Below are 23,558 nucleotides of genomic sequence, written 5' to 3' on the forward strand. Positions count from 1 at the left end.
GCGTGCTCTTATCTCTTAGTTGTTGGTCCATTCTTCATTTATTATGGTGCTGAGAAGTTGTAGTGCGTTACTCTTTCTACACGTGTTAGGTTGACGTAGTTGAGCTTCTGTTATCATTTTCTTGCTGATGATCATAAGCGAAGCTTTGTCTTCTTTACGTCTATATCGAGTCCATATTGTTGACTGTAATACGTGATTAAGTTCATAAGGACTTGTTGGTCTTCTAATATAGGTTATCCGCAAATACTATGGTGTCATCTGCATATCTGATGTTGTTTAGCTGGTACCCTTTCAGTAGAATTAGACAAGGCGAAAATGGCGGGTTCGTTGGGAAAAATATTCCCATTAGATTTTTTTGCATAATCACATTCGTGAGACACCCCAGAATAAGGTTCAAGAAGTCACCCACGCGAAAAGTGGTCCAAATTTTTTTTAACAATTTTTTTTAATCAAATTGCAAAAATCAGTATTTTTGGCCCGGACAATATTTTTTAGGTTTTTTGGACCATTCTGGACAAAAAAGTTGTGTTATATTTTTTCTCTAAAGTTGATCGTTTTCGAGTTATGTATAAGCAATTTAAAATTTGAAAAACGCGAAAATGACCATTTTCAAGGCTTAATAACTCGGTTAAAAGTTATTATTATGAAAGTCAGAAAGTGACTAAATCAAAGTTTAAAGCCCCCGCTACATGATCCTGAAGAAATCTGTGTCATTAATGTATTACTAAGGGCCGCTTGTTCGAACGCTAATCAGCAATGATCACTATCAAATATTTAATTACTGTCACAACTGTCAATGTCAACTTTGGTTGGGTTGCTGAAAACATAATTGATTATAATTATGAGATTAGTTAATTAATTAACATAATTGATTAACTAATTTCATAATTGTAATCAATAATTATGTTTTCAGCAAAAAAATGAAAGTTGACATTGACAGTTGTGACAGTAATTAAATATTTGATAATGATCATTTTTGATTAGAGTTCGAACAACCGGCCCTTAGTTGTTATTTTTAATTAATAACAATGAGCAGTTAGATCGTATTGACGCGGCTGTAAATGTGAGTGCGAGTAAGATGCACAAGTGGACTGCCGGAATGGCGCTCATTATTATTACTTAAAAATAACAGCTTAGTCATAAAATAATGACAAAAATTTCTTCAGGATCTTGTAGGGCGGGCTTTAAACTTTGATTTAGTCACTTTCTGACTTTCATCATAATAACTTTTAACCGAGTTATTAAGCCTTGAAAATGGCCATTTTCGCGTTTTTCAAATTTTAAATTGCTTATAACGCGAAAACGATCAACTTTAGAGAAAAATATAACAGAACTTTTTTGTCCAGAATGGTCCAAAAAACCTAAAAAAAATTGTCCGGGCCAAAGATATTAATTTTTGCAATTTGATAAAAAAAAATTTGGACCACTTTTCGCGTGGGCGACTTCTTGAACCTTATTCTGGGATGTCTCACGAATGTGATTATGCAAAAAAATCTTATGGGAATATTTTTGCCAACGAACCCGCCGTTTTCACCTTGTCTAAATACGTTTTTCGTGCAAAGCTTCGATAAATATTTTTTCAGAGTAGAGATTGAAGATTAGATGAGATAAAATACAGTCTTGCACTCCACACATGATTTTCACATATTCAGTATGTTCACCTTCAAATTAATGAGTAAATTGATTGAATGATTCCAGTAAAGGTTTCTAATTATTTGGTTGTTAAGAGGAAACAGTAGCAATCAACAGGTAGCAAAAACGCGTTCCAAGATTGCGGCTGTAATTTTGAATATTTTTTCGAGATATTTGGCACACATATTCGTAATATAATAAAGAATGGCGGTACAGAGCCCAATTTGAAAAATATATTAATATGTGGAAATTACTCTGTAATTAAACACAATATTAAAAAAACGAGCCTGTACCGCCATTAAGAAGAACAAAAAAATACACTTTCTTCAAATAAACTTTTTTATCCGATGCCTAGATTTTGTGTCATTTTGGAACTACTAAAATTTTTTATTTCATTAGTAGTTCCAAAATGACACAAAATCTAGGCATCGGATAAAAAAGTTTATTTGAAGAAAGTGTATTCTTTTGTTCTTAATGGCGGTACAGGCTCGTTTTTTTAATATTATATTTAATTACAGAGTAATTTCCACATATTAATATATTTTTCAAATTGGGCTCTGTACCGCCATTCTTTATTATATTACGAATACGTGTGCCAAATATCTCGAAAAAATATTCAAAATTACAGCCGCAATCTTGGAACGCGTTTTCGCTACCTGTTGATCGCTACTGTTTCCTCGCGGAATTATTATAATAGTCTTAAAGTAATTTGAGGCTTAACACTCAAAAGTAATAATCACTTGGAAGTATTTCTGTCTTATACAATGGTTGTCTGGAGTGCCATCTTCTGACGAAGATGGGCGATCACGTATTTAAACGCTTCTCTATCTTTTGCAACTTGAAATTTCTATTCTATACTGAGGTTAGTCCAATCTCTGATATTACTTAGCCAATATTTCCTTTTTATCCCCACGCCTTTTTTCTATCTATTCTTCCTTCTATGGTTGCGTATAAGGCGACCTTTACACGGTCAATATTATTGAGGCAATATTATTGACGAATAAATGGCAAAAAAAACGGTAGCGCTCACACAACTCAATAATATTGATCAATTGTTTTTTATATAAACAACATTCTTGCACGTAAAGACGATTCAGCACTATTTCGTATAAATAAAAGTTTCGTTAACTTTGGTCCAGCAACCTTTTGAACGATGCTGAAGCTGAATGACAAAATTAAGCTAGATAAATAGAAGCAACTTAGTTTTACCATTTACACTAACTAAATTAATTTAAAATTTAGAACAAGTGACGTTTTATTGCTCAATATCTCACACGGTCAATAATATTGACGGCGCCTCAATTAGACCAGTAAGGATCTGTTTTTAGTTGGATGTGAGAAGTGGCATTCAGATTTTTGCCGATAAAGTTAGGTGATAACTTCGTTAATAATAATTGATTTATGCTTCTTCTCAAATATGCCCGAACAATAATAAAAAAAAATAAAATATTTAAAAATTTCAAAAAATTTCGTTTTTTTCTACTTTTTTTGCTTATAACTTAAAAACTATTCATTTTAGAACAAAGTCCTATAGGAATAAAACAAAGATAATTAAATTTTCTATCAGATGCGATTGGTTAAAAATGTCTTAATTTATCACCAATGCTTCAAAATAGCAATAAATATAAAATAAGGGGGCAAAACATCCTGTCCTTATTCAATGATTTTCCATCACTTAGGTTACACTTGGAACCTTCCTAATTCGCTTAGAAAATTTTTGTAATGTGCTAAAACCGTACACCAAATTTCATTAAAATTGACTTACTAGATTTTGCATAATAATTCTGCAATCTAAACTTTTTTTAAAAAATTAAAATTTTTTAAAATCTTACACAACAAAAACTAGAACATACAAAGATTTGTCAATTTTTTTTGCATATAAAGAAGTACTCCACCTATCTAATGCACTTTACAGAATTGAAATCGGATTATTTAAGCAGCCTCAGCAATGTTTTAAAGTTATAAACAATTTTTTGGCTTATAAACAAATTAGTGCTGTGGCCAGAAGGGGGTGCTACGGGCTTCTTTATTTAGATGGACTTACATAAGTTTTTTTATGTATTTTGACCCGTAGAACACGAATTTTTTGGGTAACAGTTGATCCGGATATCGATAAGATTGTTATAAACAAAGAACTTGAGGAATTACATAATATCGATTTTTCGCAAAATAAAACATTTTTTTTGTATTTCTTGGGTAATTCTAAGCAAAAAATGTTCTTACAAGTTTTTTCGTAGGATGCATAGTTTTCGAGATAAACGCGGTGGAACTTTAAAAAAATCGAGAAATTGCAATTTTTGAACGCGAATAACGTTTGATTAAAAAATAAAATAGCAATTCTGCTGACAGCATTTGAAAGTTTTTCAAATTATACCGGTTAATTATTTGCATTGCTAAAAATTAATTTTTTATTATTAAACAAAGCTATTTGTTTATAAGCCAAAAAATTGTTTATAAATTTAAAACATTGCTGGGGCCCCTTAAATAATCCGATTTTAATTCTGTAAAGTGTATTAGATAGGTAGAGCACCTCTTTATATGTAAAAAAATTAGCCAACTTCTAAATGGTCTACTTTTTGTTCAGAAAGATTTTAAAAAATTTGAACTTTTTTAAAAACATTTAGATTGCAAATTTATTATGCAAAATTTATTAGGTCGATTTTAATGAAATTTGGTACACGATTTAAGTATGTTACAAAGAATTTCCTAAGCGAATTACTAAGGTTCTAAGTGCCACCAAAGTGGTTAAAAAATATTGAATAACAACAAACTTATTTTGCTCCCTTATTTTGTATTTATTGCTATATTGCAGAAAAGGTAATACCTTAAGACATTTTTTACCAGTCGTATATCATACAAAATTCAATTATCTTTATTTTATTTCTCCACGACTTTGTTCCAAAACGAATCGTTTTAAAGTTATAAGCAAAGAAAGCAGAAAAAAATCGATGTTTTTCGAAATTTTTAAATATTTTAATTTTTTTATTAATGTTCCGGGCATATTTGAGAAGGAGCATAAGTCAATTATTATTACTGAAGGTGTCACCTAACCTTATCTGCAAAAATTCGAATGCCAGCTTTCACATCCAAAAATAGACGTTTTTTCGCAGATCCTTACTGGTCTAAATATATTGACAGCACTTCAATAAAAATCAAACCGATTTGATTTTCTTCAATATTATCGCCATGAATATTATTGTTTCAATATACTCCACGTTCAATATATTGATGAATATCGATATTCCTTCAATAATATTGACCGTGTAAATGTCACCTAAGAGAGAATATTTATCATTTCGAAGTATGTGCCCCAGGTACGATGTTTTTCTTATTTTAACTGTCTTCAGAAGTTTCCTATTTTATGTTTCTTAATACTTCTCGATTTGAGATCTGCCTAAGAAATTTTAAGAATACGTATGTAGAGCCGCATTTCGAATTCCGAAAGTTTTTTTGTGGATTCAGATGTTTAAGTTTCTGCCTCATATATCAGCTTCTAACAAATGAACCGCAATGTAATCCATTTTAAATTATCGCAATTCTATCCATTCATTTCGCAATATTCTATTCTCACTTTCTATTTCCTTTTTGTCACACTGGGTTTCCAAGCCCTCTTAAAAAAAAGTTATTGAAATATTTACAGTGCCTCACTGTTTGAGTTTTAAATTTTACTTAGAGGTAGAAGGTACGGGTTGTATACATTTTTGTGTTATCTTTCATAACAATATGGATTAAACGTATCTCGCTTTCCTCACCTGTTTAAAAATTCCTCACATTTATGTACTAATTTGGCGTTTTGGCAACGCTGTAGCGTTCTGACGTCATAAATTTTGAAAATAGTTTCAGAAGTTAACCTTAAAGTTGTATTAAAAAACCATATTTTTCACGAATTCAAAAAAAGTTGTTTTAGGACCATTTTTACTCGAGATAGCTATTTGTTATTAATTTCTCACGTAACAAACCTATTAATAAAAATGCTAGTAACTTATTTAGAGTGCTGATTGACGCAAAACCATATTCAATACTTCATTAGGTTATCATTTTGAATTAACTGTGTGCTTAAGTAAATACTATTTATAACTAAAGATAGAACAAGAACAATACACAACTGATTAAAATAAAAAAGTATAAGTTAAATTATACGTCTTGTGGCTGTGCGATGTCTAATTTCCATATTATTCGATTATTCCATTGGCCCTCTCTAAGATCTGTTACGCTCATCACAGTGGTTTTTTTTCCCTACGAGTTTTCTTGAGCGTTCCCAGTTTTCTGCGCTTGGATGGCATCCATTCTGTAATCCTTTTCGAAAGTCTTGCATTATCAATCCTCTGGACGTGGTCGTACCATATTAGGCTATTTGTTTCCTTTCAATAATAATTGTTATTAGTGAACCTTCAACTTCCTTCCATAGTCTTATTCTGTCGATCCGAATTCTTTTTCGGGCGGTAATTCAAACTAATCTTCTAAAAGTAACCCAGTTATACATTCACTCCAGTTTTTGTTTGTAATTCTCTCATATTTTATAATATTTTTTCGTTTTCCTACTTTTTGGCTCCATATTATATTGTTACGTTTTTCTATGAGTTTATTAAGCCAAGTACAATGTGGTTTAACTAACTGTATTCAATTCCAAAATTTTACTTGATTACAAATAACACAGATACAATAATAATAATAATAATAATAATCGCTTACTATAACTGCTTAGATAATAATAAGCAATCATATATTATAATAATAACGATATATTTTTATTACATCTTAGAAATTCATCCAACCAGTCTTGTCCTGCCTTTTTCTTTTGTATGTAAAATGTATGAATGAGCTAAACCATCTCAGTCATCTGAAAAGCTAATTCTTGTAACCTTGCTTGTGTCAATCCGAACAAACGACTTTCAAAAAATTGTATATGCTCAACTAATAGCCTTTACACATCAGATGGAAAGATAGCTTTCCAACAAACAATGCCTTTGAATTCGACTCCAAAGTTTTATTAGTGCTTTAAAAATGCCTGCGAAGAGTTGGTTGATCAAAAATTTTTGAGATTAATAACGAGCCAATTTTCTTATCTCTAAATGCCTCGATGACTTTCTTCATTGACTCCGTACTCCAAGATTGCCGATCAGTCGTTCGTTTATAATCGCGTCACACTTTAATATCTAAAAAAAATACATACCTACATATAACACAAACGCTATGGACAATTAACATACCTATTGTAACGTATGATTTTTCTGTTTGAATGGGGTAGCTTAATAAATGACTAAGTTCTACAGAAATAGGCTAGCTGGATATTTAAGAGACTGTATCAAGTGGACTCAGGAGAGGATCAGGCCGTATTTGCACGCCCGAAATAAGACGGTACCTAATGAAGTACTAGAGTGTTAAGAAACTAAAGTAAAATAAGGAAAGAAATGTAAAAAAAAGAACTACTGACCCAGAAGATATTCAGAAGTAGTGTTGAGCGCCAGGGAAGGATTTTATAAATTCTTCTCCACGTGACCTATATTGCTGTACCTAACTAATACTATTTAAAATGGTAGGATAATAAAACATATAAGTATGTACAACCAACAAATTTAATGAAAAAAAACCTATAACCCCTATATACAATTTTATACAAACTAGCTAATCAGTACCTGTTGTACTAGAAAAGTACGCTCCTGTCGACAATGAGATCGCAAAAAAATTAAAACAAAGAACTTAATTAGTTAGATCAAGACAGTTATTGGGAATCACAAGTTATTTACTTAAACAAAAATGTATTATGGATATTGGTTACAGTATTGGTTGACAATCTCGTATCTGACCTAAGTGATAACCCTGAGTACCATACCTGTTAACTGAAATAAAGGTTATTAAATAGGAATTAAAACCGTAGATATTGTATACAACACCTTAACATATAGTTTATAATTCCCGGACTATTTTAAATGAATGGTACGAACAGTGAACGATAAAACTTGTTGAAAAAAAATAATTGAATATTACAAATGGTGATTTTAGAAAAAATGAGTTTATATGATTATTAAGGTTATTTCTAATTTATTGGGAAAAATATTAATATTGCAAGCAGTTATTTAAAAGAATTGAAAACATATATTTTATAATAAAAACCTGTCGCTTCTACAAAAGTAGGGACGGAGGCTTCTCCAAACTCCTTGAGAGGTTGACGATGGGAGAGCCAGGTAGGTATCCTCCGGTTTCCAATCCTGGGGAGATACTCAACCACAATACGGATGGTCCGATGAGGAGGTACTTACTAGTACCGGTAAAAATCAATGTTGATTCCAAAAAAACATAAAATCCCAATCCACACCAAAAGAAACCCCAAACTGATTGCTTATTCCATATCCAACAAAAACAAAAACGGTGACTTAATTTCCTTTTTCTCCAGTGGCTAAAATAATAAAAAAACCTTGATCAGCTGATTGTCCTTGAGTATACAAGAAACAGGGCCTCGACAAAAAAGGTGTATCACCTTATCAGAACTTGACAGAGAAAAAATCTAAGTAAAAAATGAAGTTTGATGTCCATGCTTGAAGTTCATTGACCTTGATTATCCTTGAATGGAAACAGCTTTTTAAACGAATATAAGAAAGTATTTGGACAAGTAAATGTGGATCTTGTAATCAAAGATTACTATATGGAGTTATATAAAGGAGAAAAGGAAAATGATCATTGATTCCAAACTTACTTTGAACCGGAAATATAATGAAAGATTTTTTTTTCTGTAGAAATATAAGTGCGATGGTATTGAAGTATTGCAAATATGATGATTGAAGAGTAATAATTCATATAAAGATAATATATGTAAGATATTGACAGTGAATAAAGGGCTATTTTTTTCCAAGGAAAAACCATAGCTACGAGACATTTATCTAATACATACCCATTGCTCTTCAAAAAAGTATTGGAAACAAAAACTCTTCTCCTCAAACTCTTCACAAAACCCAAAACAAAATAAAAACTTCCTCCAACGTAAATTAATCTTATAACTTTTTCAACTAAAAGGTAAATTCTGGCAATGGCCACCGGAGATCGGGAGATCAGATGTCTTCTGTACAAGAGTTGAAAATTAAGTGCTGGCCTGCTCTCCCCGAAGCAATGACAAACACGTCAGCCGGAAGCCGTATCGACACACGGACCAACTTCTAGATTACGAATTCCCCTAAAAGTCACCAACTTTGTCCAAATACTTATTAAAATCTAGGCAATACCTACTACACGCTGAAGTATATTTGGTTGCATACTTATTGGGAGTTGCTTTTCCTAATAAATATTTTGAAATGCATATTATAAAGTGACGATGAGTATCACTCAACGTTACATTCCCCCATTACTTGTAAGAAAAAAAATTGATCTTATGAACAATTTTTTTTTTATTATACATATATATATATATATATATATATATATATATATATATACCGGGTGGTGAATTGGAACACGGGCCATAGGAAACTCAATGTAAAATTCTAAACTTTTGAATTAATGCTTCCCTAATTATTTTACATCAAAAGTCATAAGAAACTATTTGTAGAGAATTGAAATCTGTATTGAAAACAACTGTTAATATTTTTCTACGAATAATAATTATTCAAAATTTTGTAAAAATATAATACAATTTTCAGAGAAATACGCCAAAGTTACGCCACACACAGTGCAATAATGTGTATAAAATTGCATTCGGTGACAATGAATTTATTATATTAACAATTTGAACTGTCAATTTCTTTATTTATTTTATCATTTATTGTTTAAAACACAATAAAGTTGATCAGATACCCTCAGTTAAGGAGAAAGTATTAATAATAAAGATATTTTCTTCAGTCAATAGTGTTCTCACTGTCAGTTAAATAGTAACGTGTGGCCTAACATGCCCACACATACCTACTGCGGTAAATACATTATATTTTTCAAAATTTTGGAATGTGTTGAAATCGTAGAACAATTGTAACTTTGGTTTTTAATGCAGATTTCAGTCCTCTACAAATAACTTCTCATGACATTTGATGTAACAAAATTAGGGAAGCAGGAATTCAACAGTTTAAAATTTTACATTGAGTTTCCTATGGCCCGTTTTCCGATTCACCACCCTGTATATATATATATATATATATATATATATATATATATATATATATATAAAAACGTCCAAGGAGTAATTGGGTTACTAGTAAATAAAAAAGTACTGAGATAACAGCTGGGAAAACCCTGGTACTGAGGAAGCAATGAAAGACTGGTGCTTCAAAGTGAGTGCCTTTTATTTTGGTCAAGCTTTCGCCTATTGTTTTTAGGCTTCTTCAGGACTTGCTACAAAGAAGAACATTCTTTACAAATATGCTTAAAGATAGAACAAGCAATTCTTACCGAAATAGGTGCACTAGTGCTCAGTGAAAATAAGAATACATCTTTTACCTTGCCTTTTTTGTGTATACATAAGTAATACAGATATTTTTGTTGTTATTATTTAGCTAATAAAACCAGATATCGAAACTGAGTCAGATCCTCTCTATTCAACCTAATCCATTGTAAGAAAATTTGGACAAGTGTCGTTAGAAGTTGATTTTTTTATTTACAAAATGACACCTATCGATCCATCGATTGTCAACGTCCTCTTCCGTTTTTTTTACGTCTGACTGACACATAGAAGATTTGTTTAGAGATTTCGAGAGAAGAGACTCGTAACATCAAACAACCATTCGACTGTCACTATTCGAACAGCTGTCTGAAATCACTTCTTCTCTTTTTCATGATGTAATTGTGGTGAGCTTCTGATTAAGAACCTCCCACCCAACCAATTGCAAAGGATGGATCAAAGGTGAAAGAATGCAATGAAAATCGTTAGAATGGCCGACAGCTCAGTTGTCACTTGTTGAACTGTCGTTCGAATCCAACGATACCACTAAACCGGAAGGTAGTGGTGATCTTTGAAATGTAAAGAAAATTATTATGGTTCTTACAATAGATTTGCCATTAAAACATATGTTTTTGGTGGAGAACGTAGAGACGATCAACACTCCAACTGTCACTTGTTGAAATGCCGGCTCCTCACCCGTTCCCTGTGTCTTCTACGTCAAGTTATTAAAAATATTATGGATAGGGAATCTCCCACTCAGACCCGCCATCCGGTTCACTTACAGGAAACGACTATTCTTTATAAAATGTGGAGTACAAAATGTAAAACGTAATACTTATTAAAATTGTAATACAATAATAAAATTGTAATACAATTTTAATAAGTATTACGTTTTACATTTTGTACTCCACATTTTATAAAGAATAGTCGTTTCCTGTAAGTGAACCGGATGGCGGGTCTGAGTGGGAGATTCCCTATCCATAATATTTTTAATAACTTGACGTAGAAGACACAGGGAACGGGTGAGGAGCCGGCATTTCAACAAGTGACAGTTGGAGTGTTGATCGTCTCTACGTTCTCCACCAAAAACATATGTTTTAATGGCAAATCTATTGTAAGAACCATAATAATTTTCTTTACATTTCAAAGATCACCACTACCTTCCGGTTTAGTGGTATCGTTGGATTCGAACGACAGTTCAACAAGTGACAACTGAGCTGTCGGCCATTCTAACGATTTTCATTGCATTCTTTCACCTTTGATCCATCCTTTGCAATTGGTTGGGTGGGAGGTTCTTAATCAGAAGCTCACCACAATTACATCATGAAAAAGAGAAGAAGTGATTTCAGACAGCTGTTCGAATAGTGACAGTCGAATGGTTGTTTGATGTTACGAGTCTCTTCTCTCGAAATCTCTAAACAAATCTTCTATGTGTCAGTCAGACGTAAAAAAAAACGGAAGAGGACGTTGACAATCGATGGATCGATAGGTGTCATTTTGTAAATAAAAAAATCAACTTCTAACGACACTTGTCCAAATTTTCTTACAATGGATTAGGTTGAATAGAGAGGATCTGACTCAGTTTCGATATCTGGTTTTATTAGCTAAATAATAACAACAAAAATATCTGTATTACTTATGTATACACAAAAAAGGCAAGGTAAAAGATGTATTCTTATTTTCACTGAGCACTAGTGCACCTATTTCGGTAAGAATTGCTTGTTCTATCTTTAAGCATATTTGTAAAGAATGTTCTTCTTTGTAGCAAGTCCTGAAGAAGCCTAAAAACAATAGGCGAAAGCTTGACCAAAATAAAAGGCACTCACTTTGAAGCACCAGTCTTTCATTGCTTCCTCAGTACCAGGGTTTTCCCAGCTGTTATCTCAGTACTTTTTTATATATATATATATATATATATATATATATATATATATATATATATATATATATATACCCATATAGATACTCAACTCAAGTATCCACAGAGAAAAATCACACGCTGTGGGATCCAACACAGGCGTGAACAAAACAAATATCTAAAATATAATAAGAACCTACGAATACTACACTACTATAAACTAACCTATCGTTGGACACCGTCCAAACTCATAGTACCAGTCCTCTGTGACATATACCCTAAAGACCAAATTGTGTTCAAGTTGATTTAGTAGATTTAAATAAAACCCCAAATTATAGTCAACAAGAACACCATAACAACAATATTCGAATACAAACTCAATATAACCTATACAACGACTAACTTACTCACACTTACAGCTGACTCGATCGATTATACCTAACCGCAAATTATGAGTCGTGTAAATGGGTTGCTTAAATGGCGAATACATCACATGCCATATCAACATACATACATACCTAAGAGTTATTATAACCCGTTTCTAAAGTACATAATTCAGATAAATCCTAATCTCAAAAAAAATGTCGAATGGGACGAGTAATACAAAATTGTTCTATCGATGGACAACAGATTTAAATAGAGCATATCCAAAGTGAACAATTAGTAGATTTCGTAGCCATTTCGCAATAAGCCAACATAGATCATAGTATATATGAAAATAAATATAAGAGTTATTGGTAAGAAAAGAAAGTATTGTAGCAAGCCTTTTATCCTAAATTGATCCGACAGTGGACAACAGATTTATATTGAAGCATATCCAAGGTGGAACAACCAGGCAGATTTAATTGAGCAACGCTACAACCTAGCACTAAATGTGCTAATAATGATTACATATTGGGTACCATGAACCTAATTCAACTGATCATCCGAATTGTATCAGATGCCATGGAAGATCTTCCTAAAGGTACCTAATCGAATAGTCGACATAACAGAAGTTAGCTCATTCTGGGATTCTCTAACTGTAGCTATAGCCAACAGATTGATAAGAATGGCCAGAAGAAGCTAACCAATATTTCGAAGTCATCACACATGAAATAAATCAAGAAGTCACATATTATAACTCTTATAAATAAATCCAATTAAGGAAATACTAGAGAACAAGTAAATCAATTTCTAAAGAAACTGCAGATTAAGAAAATGTTCCCTAGTTACTCCCAGACAACAGGATGTTGATCCTGACTCTAATTTAAATACAAACAAAAAATAATGAGTTTCCAGGAAAGCTGATGTTCGAACACAATAATTCCTTGGTGTAGGCAAAAGCTACATTTTCATAGGACTGATCTTTAAGAAGTTACCATTATTATCAGAACAAACAAAATAGTAAAGCTTAAGAAGGATAGATAAACATACAAGTTAAGACTAAGTTTCTTCAGAATGAATGTAAACTGAAAATCGAAAAAGAATGCCTAGTGCATGATTAAAATGATGATTAAACATTCTATCATAAAGATTCAGCATCTGAACTAATTGAGGTATGGCTTGGAACTAGGCAACTGTGAGCAATGAAATCTGCTTCCTATCAGGTGCACAGTCGATAAGCAACAAGTCTCGAACCCACGTATTTGCATAGCTAGGCAAACCACTTTCCTAAGAAATGTTCACTACAATAAATAATGAAATGGTTTCATAGTCTTTATCATAAATTTAATCTCAATTAACTTTATCAAAATTTGGACACATGAAGTATAACTTTGGAATCACACTGTATACTAAAATTGCATTTACCCAAACAAATATCACAATGACTTCTTTAGACAAAAATAAGCTAATGTACCAAGGAATCATGCTAAGCACTGAAATAACTTTCCAGTAGAAACTACAAAATCAAATACAAAACGAGATAATCCTAATCTAAACCTATTATGTAGATACACTAATCTATAAGTGATGACATATATAAGCATAATCACATACAAGGTGTTAACAGTTCCATACCAGTTCAATAATAAGCCAAATTAAGCTAAATCTCAATAATAAACTAATAAAATCTCAGATACATAGAATATGGAAAGCTAGAAAGATTACTATAATAGATAAAACATAGAGTCCCTATCTGGTGACTAAAATCAAAATCCAAGCATTAACCTATTCATTGAACAATCGAGTATTTCTGAAATTTAGAAAGAGGAATTAACTTGATCAAACTGTTAAGTTAATCTTCTTCTTCTGATGACGAAGGTTCTAAGTCGTTGACAGTATTATCTGGTAGTAAGTCCTTTATGTGAAATCGACCAAGTTTCCTGTTGGACGAACTATCTTTTAATTCATATATTAAAGGAGAGATTACTTTACTGACAACACATGGGACATATTTCTGACAAAATTTGGCAGAAATAGCATCACCTTTACTTGACTTAACAAAATTACGTTTTAATACCCGATCACCAACAAAGAATCGCAAATCTCTTTTCCTCAAATTGTATTGACTCTGTGACTTAAGGTAAGAAGATTTCAACTTCTTCCTGATGTCTGCAAATATTGGGGGCAAAGTCTGAACATCATCTAAACGATGAAGTTTCTCAGAGATCTGAGGGAGATTTGTGGAATTGTCTGAAATTAAACCGAAATAATCACCAGACAAAGCAATATTTCTACCAAAATTCAGATAAGCTGGAGAACATTGAGTAACTTCATGGACCGAAGTTCTTATGGCTTGAGCTATGGAGTGGATATACTGGTCCCAAGCTCTGTGATCTGGATAGGTGTACGATCTAAGGGCTGTTACAATACTGCGGTTCACTCGCTCACTATGATTAGCTTGCGGATGGTATGCAGCATTATAAAAGATCTTCTGAACTTTGTACTTGGTAAGAAGATCCTTAAAGGCCTTAGACACAAATTGAGGACCATTGTCACAAGACACAATTTGGGGGACACCAAACAACAAAAAGACTTGTTCCTCCAAATATTTCACAATGGCAGGGACAGTAGCATTCCGAAGAGGAAAAACTAGTGGAAATTTAGTAAAGTAGTCCACAACTACTAAACAATAGGTATAGCCATTGTAACTACGAGGATATGGTCCAATCAGATCCATGGATATCATCTGCCATGGGAAGTCAATGTTCCTAAAAGTACCCATTAATCCAGCTTGTGGCATAGTACTTGGCTTGCAAGTAGCACAAACTTTGCATCTAGATATATATCTCTTAATATAGTTGCGCATGCCAGGCCAATAATATAATTCTGCTATCCTACTAAATGTTTTATAGGAACCGAAATGACCAGATGTCACATTATCATGAAAAGTACGAAGAATTTCATCCCTGTTTGCTGTTGGGACGACAATTTTCCAATCAGACATATTAGACAAAGCTTCTACTGAACTAACAACATGCTTATAAAGGATATTATTTTCCACTTTAAAATCAGGATACTGATCAGGTTCTTGGGTAACCTTTTCCACCATTTTCTGATACCATGCATCCGGAACTAAAGTGGATAAGTCAAGAAGATTGACATCAAACGTTCGAGACAAAGCATCAGCTACTACAACACCATTTGCCTTACGATGGACGATATTATAATCAAAGGCTGACAACTTACAAATCCATCGAGACAAACGTTGGGATGGGTTACGCATAGAATGCATCCACAATAATGAACTGTGGTCAGTAATAAGGGTACACTTACGACCTTCTAAATAGTAACGGAAAGCCTCCAAGCCATGAATAATAGCAAGGAGTTCACGCTCTGTAGTGGAATAATTTTTCTGAGCCTTATTAAGCTTCTTACTAGTATATGCTATGGGGTGTTCAGAACCATCTTTCATCTGAAAGAGTACGCCACCTGAAGCGGTATTCGAACAATCCGTCATGAGGTAGAAGTGTTCACTGAAATCAGGTGAAGTCATGACCGGAGCACTGGTAAGAGCTTCCTTAATGCGATGAAAAGCATCATCGGCTTCAGGAGTCCAGGTGATAGTCTGGCCCTTTTTCCTATTCTTAAGGAGGTCAGTAAGAGGTGATAATAAAGTAGAATAAGAAGGCACAAATCGACGATAGTACCCACACATGCCCAAGATCCTACGTAATTGTGTAGTAGTTTTAGGAATGGGGAAGTCCTTAATAGCGGTTACTTTATCAGGGTCTGTTCTCAAACCTTGATGATCAACAACATATCCTAGAAATTTCAAATTAGGACGACAAAAATTACATTTCTCTAAATTAACAGTGAGATTAGCCTCTTTAAGGCGTGAAAATAATTTCTCCAATATTTCAATATGTGACGAAAAATCAGGAGTAACAACTATAGCCAACCTATTCAAGTTGTGGACCAATAACCAAGTCCATTAGACGACACATTGTTTGTGGAGCTGAAACTAGACCGAAAGGCATTGTGACAAATTGAAATAACCCTTTACCACTGACAGCGAAAGCAGTATACTTCTTACTCTCTTCGCTTAACGGAATTTGTAAGAAGGCTTTGGATAAATCGATCGAAGAGATATATTTGGCATTCTGAAGTTTGCTAAGAATTATATCTATCCGAGGGATGGGATAAGCATCTCGATTAGTAGTGATACTATTAAGTTTGCGACCATCGAAGCATACCCGGAATGATCCATCCTTCTTCTTTGTCATCCATAACGGCGAACAATACGAAGAATTTGACTGTTCGATAATGTTTAGAGAGAGCATCGAATCAATTTCTTTACCTAAATCTGCTTGCCATGCCTGAGGTATGGGATATTGATATTGTCTAAACGGAGTTGAAGTGTTCACTTCGATAGTATGAGATATTAAATGTGTACGGCCTAATTTATCTTTGGAAGAGATAGAAGAAAATTTAGAGATAATATTCTCTAACTGGTTTTGTTCTAAGCTAGACAAACTAGAGAACTCACGAATGGCACTTACAGTTGCGACATTAAAGGAAGATATAAATAACGAAAAATCTGAACAGTTTAATGTACTATTAAATGCATTTAAGAAATCCATGCCAAGAATTATAGAATTTTTAACTGAAGGGATAACATAAAATGTAATCATTTTCCGAATATTGGCAACTACGATTTCTGTGTCAAATTTACCTGTAATTGACTGGATTGCACCATCTGCGGTAGAGACTTGCAGAGAAGAAATAGGCATAACATTAATATCAGTGTTTTCTAACAATTTCAGCGAATACGAACCTATTAAAGAAATGTTAGAGCCACTATCTAATAGAGCTAAACAAGATTGTCCTAAAATTTCAATTTCAAGATAAGGTCGGTTATCATTATGTTTCCTAACTAATAACGAATTTATATCAAAATCCAAAATATCTGATTTATTTTCAAAATTATCTGGTATTAACATAGACATATTATTATTATTTACAACCGTACAACCTGGTATAGAATTTGGAACTGTTTCCTCGTCTTGATTATGCTTATTACTAAAATTCCAGTTTAAGACTGGAGGGAATAATCTACGATCAAGCGAACCGTACGAGTCAACTAAAGTGTTACCAACAATTACTTTTTCCCTGATTTCGGTTTGCGTGCTGGTCTCCGGTTGGAAGCGTTTCTTCCTTCCTGAGAGGTGTTCGAACTGCTGGCGGGTATTGGACCTGAAGCTTCGTCTACAGCTGCGGTCATATTCCCTGATGGGGCTGCTGTTTGAGGAACGCTCAGGGTACGAGCCTCTGCATGCTCGTTTCCCGAACACTTAAAACAATTTCGTTTCAGTGTGTTATCTTTACCACAACCGTGGCAGAAAATCCGGGTTTGGGGTCTGGAACAATCCCGAAATGCGTGACCAATCGACTGACAATTCCAGCAAGAAAAGGAATGAGTAGTCACAGACACATTCGGTGTAGAGGGTCTAGATTGCCAAGAACGATTTCTCGAGGAGTGAGAGGTAAATCCAGCACCAGAATTAGATGTTGTAGGAGGATGAAAAGACCAGGATAGAGTTTCTTCTAACCGTTTACACTTATCTGTCAGGTCTTCGATAGTGGCTATATCAACAAGTGCCAATTGGGCATGGTAAAAAGGTAGCAAACATTTTAAAATTATCTTAATTTTTGCATTATCTGTTAAAGGAGTATCTAAACGACTACACATACCCAACATAGTGTTAATAAACATAGTCACTGATTCTCCAGGTTTCTGCTTGCGGTTCTTGATCTCGTCTAAGAGATCAGTTTGGAAAGAATAAGGCAGAAAATCGGATTTTAGTTTCTGAGCCAAACCAGTCCAAGTGGTAAAGCTACCACGGTTGTTCATAAACCACGTAAAAGCATGGCCTGTAAATAATTCGGCAGAAGCCGAAAAAAGATCTTCCTCACTCACACCTCTCGAAACACGAAGACATTCTACCCTATCTAAAAATGAAATTACTTGGTCATAATGACCTTCACCAGAAAACGAAACTCCCCACTTATGTACCTGCACAGGCTTGGGATGTAACAAGGAATTAGAGGCTTGAACCGAAGAAACAGGAGTGGACGTGGCTAGAGGATTTACTCGAGAATCGAGTTCACCTTCTAGACTGAGAATCCTAATGGACATAGAGCGTTTGTAAAGTTGTTGCTCCTCATCTGAGCAACATAATAAGTGGACACGACCAGAGATATGAGCAAGACGTGAAATGTATCTAGAATACATGCTATCATGGACAGTCCCTCTAAAATTGGATATCTTTTGAGTAAGATCCTCAATTGTCTCATTTATTCCCTGTTGTTGTTCCAGGAAAGGAATAGATGCAGCTGAAATTTGCCGGAAACTCCTATTTCCTTGCTCTTGTTTAAGAGCACCACGCAATAGACTGCGTTTTTTATCACATTTAGCGGATTCTTCAACCTCTATTTCTCTTATCCTCAACTCATAATCTACCTCCTTAACTAATAAATGCTCTGGCTGAAAGGTACACATGGTGGTAGGAAAAATTTAGTACCAATAAACCCAACCCAACAACGACAAAACGAACCCAACCCAACAAACTAACGACCCAATTAACCGACAATCTACTAAACAAGCTGCTCTACCGACGAGCTGCTAAACTAACGACCTAACAAACCGACAAACCAAATATAACCGAGATATATATTTGGGGTAGATATTTAAAATAATTTAAGTAATTGTTTAAACGAAAATGTATATAAAAAAAGATGAAACTTTATAAATTATATATAGGTATGGTAAGCAAAAATTTAGCTAACTGTAGTATATTGTGGCTGCACCTAAATCAGAAATAGTAATGTACCTAGATATCAAAAAAAAATAAATCATTCAAAATTTTTCAAAATAAATATCCAGGTATCACCAAACCGACCAGACCGAAATGTCAACCAATATACCTGTTCAAATATTATCCTACTCACGATTTACAATTATTATTTTAAATAAATTAAAATAGTACCAATACAGCAATACAAGTGCACTAGTGTATTTTACAAATAACGTACAAAAGGAATCAAAAATGTATCTCTATATAATTACAAAATATACAACTATGAACCAGAAAGATACTTACTAGAAAAATTTACAATAAGCAACAAAATAAAGAAAGGTACTGTCTTACTGAAAATCGGGCCCCACGTTGGGCGCCAATTGTAACGTATGATTTTTCTGTTTGAATGGGGTAGCTTAATAAATGACTAAGTTCTACAGAAATAGGCTAGCTGGATATTTAAGAGACTGTATCAAGTGGACTCAGGAGAGGATCAGGCCGTATTTGCACGCCCGAAATAAGACGGTACCTAATGAAGTACTAGAGTGTTAAGAAACTAAAGTAAAATAAGGAAAGAAATGTAAAAAAAAGAACTACTGACCCAGAAGATATTCAGAAGTAGTGTTGAGCGCCAGGGAAGGATTTTATAAATTCTTCTCCACGTGACCTATATTGCTGTACCTAACTAATACTATTTAAAATGGTAGGATAATAAAACATATAAGTATGTACAACCAACAAATTTAATGAAAAAAAACCTATAACCCCTATATACAATTTTATACAAACTAGCTAATCAGTACCTGTTGTACTAGAAAAGTACGCTCCTGTCGACAATGAGATCGCAATAAAAATTAAAACAAAGAACTTAATTAGTTAGATCAAGACAGTTATTGGGAATCACAAGTTATTTACTTAAACAAAAATGTATTATGGATATTGGTTACAGTATTGGTTGACAATCTCGTATCTGACCTAAGTGATAACCCTGAGTACCATACCTGTTAACTGAAATAAAGGTTATTAAATAGGAATTAAAACCGTAGATATTGTATACAACACCTTAACATATAGTTTATAATTCCCGGACTATTTTAAATGAATGGTACGAACAGTGAACGATAAAACTTGTTGAAAAAAAATGATTGAATATTACAAATGGTGATTTTAGAAAAAATGAGTTTATATGATTATTAAGGTTATTTCTAATTTATTGGGAAAAATATTAATATTGCAAGCAGTTATTTAAAAGAATTGAAAACATATATTTTATAATAAAAACCTGTCGCTTCTACAAAAGTAGGGACGGAGGCTTCTCCAAACTCCTTGAGAGGTTGACGATGGGAGAGCCAGGTAGGTATCCTCCGGTTTCCAATCCTGGGGAGATACTCAACCACAATACGGATGGTCCGATGAGGAGGTACTTACTAGTACCGGTAAAAATCAATGTTGATTCCAAAAAAACATAAAATCCCAATCCACACCAAAAGAAACCCCAAACTGATTGCTTATTCCATATCCAACAAAAACAAAAACGGTGACTTAATTTCCTTTTTCTCCAGTGGCTAAAATAATAAAAAAACCTTGATCAGCTGATTGTCCTTGAGTATACAAGAAACAGGGCCTCGACAAAAAAAGGTGTATCACCTTATCAGAACTTGACAGAGAAAAAATCTAAGTAAAAAATGAAGTTTGATGTCCATGCTTGAAGTTCATTGACCTTGATTATCCTTGAATGGAAACAGCTTTTTAAACGAATATAAGAAAGTATTTGGACAAGTAAATGTGGATCTTGTAATCAAAGATTACTATATGGAGTTATATAAAGGAGAAAAGGAAAATGATCATTGATTCCAAACTTACTTTGAACCGGAAATATAATGAAAGATTTTTTTTTCTGTAGAAATATAAGTGCGATGGTATTGAAGTATTGCAAATATGATGATTGAAGAGTAATAATTCATATAAAGATAATATATGTAAGATATTGACAGTGAATAAAGGGCTATTTTTTTTTCCAAGGAAAAACCATAGCTACGAGACATTTATCTAATACATACCCATTGCTCTTCAAAAAAGTATTGGAAACAAAAACTCTTCTCCTCAAACTCTTCACAAAACCCAAAACAAAATAAAAACTTCCTCCAACGTAAATTAATCTTATAACTTTTTCAACTAAAAGGTAAATTCTGGCAATGGCCACCGGAGATCGGGAGATCAGATGTCTTCTGTACAAGAGTTGAAAATTAAGTGCTGGCCTGCTCTCCCCGAAGCAATGACAAACACGTCAGCCGGAAGCCGTATCGACACACGGACCAACTTCTAGATTACGAATTCCCCTAAAAGTCACCAACTTTGTCCAAATACTTATTAAAATCTAGGCAATACCTACTACACGCTGAAGTATATTTGGTTGCATACTTATTGGGAGTTGCTTTTCCTAATAAATATTTTGAAATGCATATTATAAAGTGACGATGAGTATCACTCAACGTTACACTATGTCATTTTGTCCGTTACATAATAGTATATATGTTACAGTTCAAGTTGATTATCCAGTTAACCTTCGGAGTACGAAGACTGGGTCAAGCGTGACCCGAAATTCTGTTATTTCTTAATATTTTATGAAATAATTTTTTTACAAATCCGATTGACCGTAAGTTCTCCTTATTTGTTTCAATCTATTTTTTCGTATATAATTCGTGAACATGCAAATTACAGTTTTTCCTCTACGTAATATCTATGATGCCGGGTCAGTCCTGACCCGGTCTTCGGATTTCGAAGAATATTTTCAATATGTTTGTAGGTACACGTAAATCGCAGCCGTCTCTGTTTACGGGTATACGGACAGTGGAACCCCGATAAGTCGGCCTCCGATAACCCGGAAGTCCGGCTAACCCGAACCGATTTTCATCAGACAAAACAAACATTTTTTCACTTTGACCAAGTTTTTTACCAAGAAATAAACAATACTGTATACAACTGTACGTAATTAAGATGTATTGTGCATATTTTATGTATTTCATGTTTTTGCAATTCTAATGGAGTTTATCTGTAAGTATACCGTGTTTTATTAATTTTTACCATATTCTCCGGCTAACTCGGATTTTCGATAACTCGGATCGGCCGCAGTCTCGATTAATCCGACTTATCGAGGTTCCGCTGTATTCAAATATATGGCCGGAGCAAATTTACCTATGCCCGTTTTCTGTAAGATATTAAAATCTGGCCGCCGCGCCGGAGCGAACTAGTATATGCCCATGGGTAACCATCTTAAAAAATTTAAATACAATAATTTAGGATTTTGTTTGTTTTTTGTTGAATTAAAGATACTGTTTAATAATACTGACTATTTAAAACATCCTTATAAATAAAATGAAAATGGGTCACGCTTGACCCATCATCGTAATCTAAGTAAGTCAAATAATCTCCGTACTCCGAAGGTTAAAGTTGACTTTTCCTAGTTCGAGTCGACTCAAACGGCTGGTTTTAGTAAAAGTTGATTATAAATATAAAATGAAGATTTTTATTCAACATTTACTAGTAAAAGTAGACTCCAACTAGTTAAAGTATACTCTTCCCAATGCCATTTAGTAAAAGTTGATTCACACAAACAACCGATTCTAGAAATTAAATGTTACTGTATATTATGTTCAAATCGTGATATTTATAGTCCAGGCTGTATCGTCGCCTCCGTTAGGTAAATTATTCCAGTTCGATTCTTTTGCACAAACTTACTCAAAAAGAGGTCCTTATAACGAATCCACAGGGTGTCAGGTGGTACCGTAATCAAAAAATTGTTTAAACAATTTGTCTTAAACAAATTCACAAAAAAAATCACTTCGGACAGTTTTTTTACATCATTTGGGTCATTCGGAGCAAAAGAGGTATTTTGTGATTTTTCTGTAAAATTGATTGTTCTCGAGTTATACGCGATTTAAAATTTGAAAAATGCGAAAATGACCATTTTCAAGGCTTAATAACTCAGTTAAAAATTATTATTATGAAAGTCAGAAAGTCACCAAATCAAATTTTAACGGCCCCCCTACAAGGTACTGAAGAAATATTTGTCATTATTGTATTACTAAGCTGTTATTTTTAATTGTTAACAATGAGCGCTAGGAGCGTATTGAGGCGGCTGTCAATGTGAGTGCGACTGAGATGCACCATTGGACGGTCGGAATGGACGATCTTACTCGCACTCACATTGACGGCCGCCTCAATACGCTTTTAGCGCTCATTGTTGATAATTAAAACTAACAGCTTAGTAATAAAATAATGACAAAAATTTCTTCAGGATCTTGTAGGGGGGGGGGGAAGGGGCTTTAAACTTTGATTAGGTGACTTTCTGACTTTCATAATAATAGTTTTTAATCGAGTTATTAAGCCTTAAAAATGGTCATTTCGCATTTTTCAAATTTTAAATCGCGTATAACTCGAAAACTATCAATTTTAGAGAAAAATCACAAGAGACCTTTTTTGCTCCGAA

At 33.5% G+C, this 23,558-nt stretch overlaps 2 protein-coding genes and 1 long non-coding RNA gene across 4 annotated transcripts in view; 2 read left to right on the plus strand and 1 right to left on the minus strand.

Moving 5' to 3' along the window:
- LOC126885731 (valine--tRNA ligase-like) overlaps window positions 1–23,558 on the plus strand; it is a 184,640-nt gene that overhangs the window by 91,483 nt on the left and 69,599 nt on the right. The window lies entirely within an intron of this gene.
- Window positions 1–23,558, plus strand: part of LOC126885736 (uncharacterized) — a 97,821-nt gene that overhangs the window by 58,718 nt on the left and 15,545 nt on the right. The gene's annotated exons all lie outside the window — the stretch shown is intronic.
- On the minus strand, window positions 7,191–21,562 carry LOC126885741 (uncharacterized). Its single transcript, XR_007698447.1, has 2 exons — window positions 21,209–21,562; window positions 7,191–8,599 (listed from the first exon to the last, which is right to left on the minus strand). It is a non-coding gene; the product is annotated as an uncharacterized LOC126885741 (long non-coding RNA).

This window comes from Diabrotica virgifera, chromosome 5 (genome assembly GCF_917563875.1).
Source record: "Diabrotica virgifera virgifera chromosome 5, PGI_DIABVI_V3a".
NCBI lineage: Eukaryota > Metazoa > Arthropoda > Insecta > Coleoptera > Chrysomelidae > Diabrotica > Diabrotica virgifera.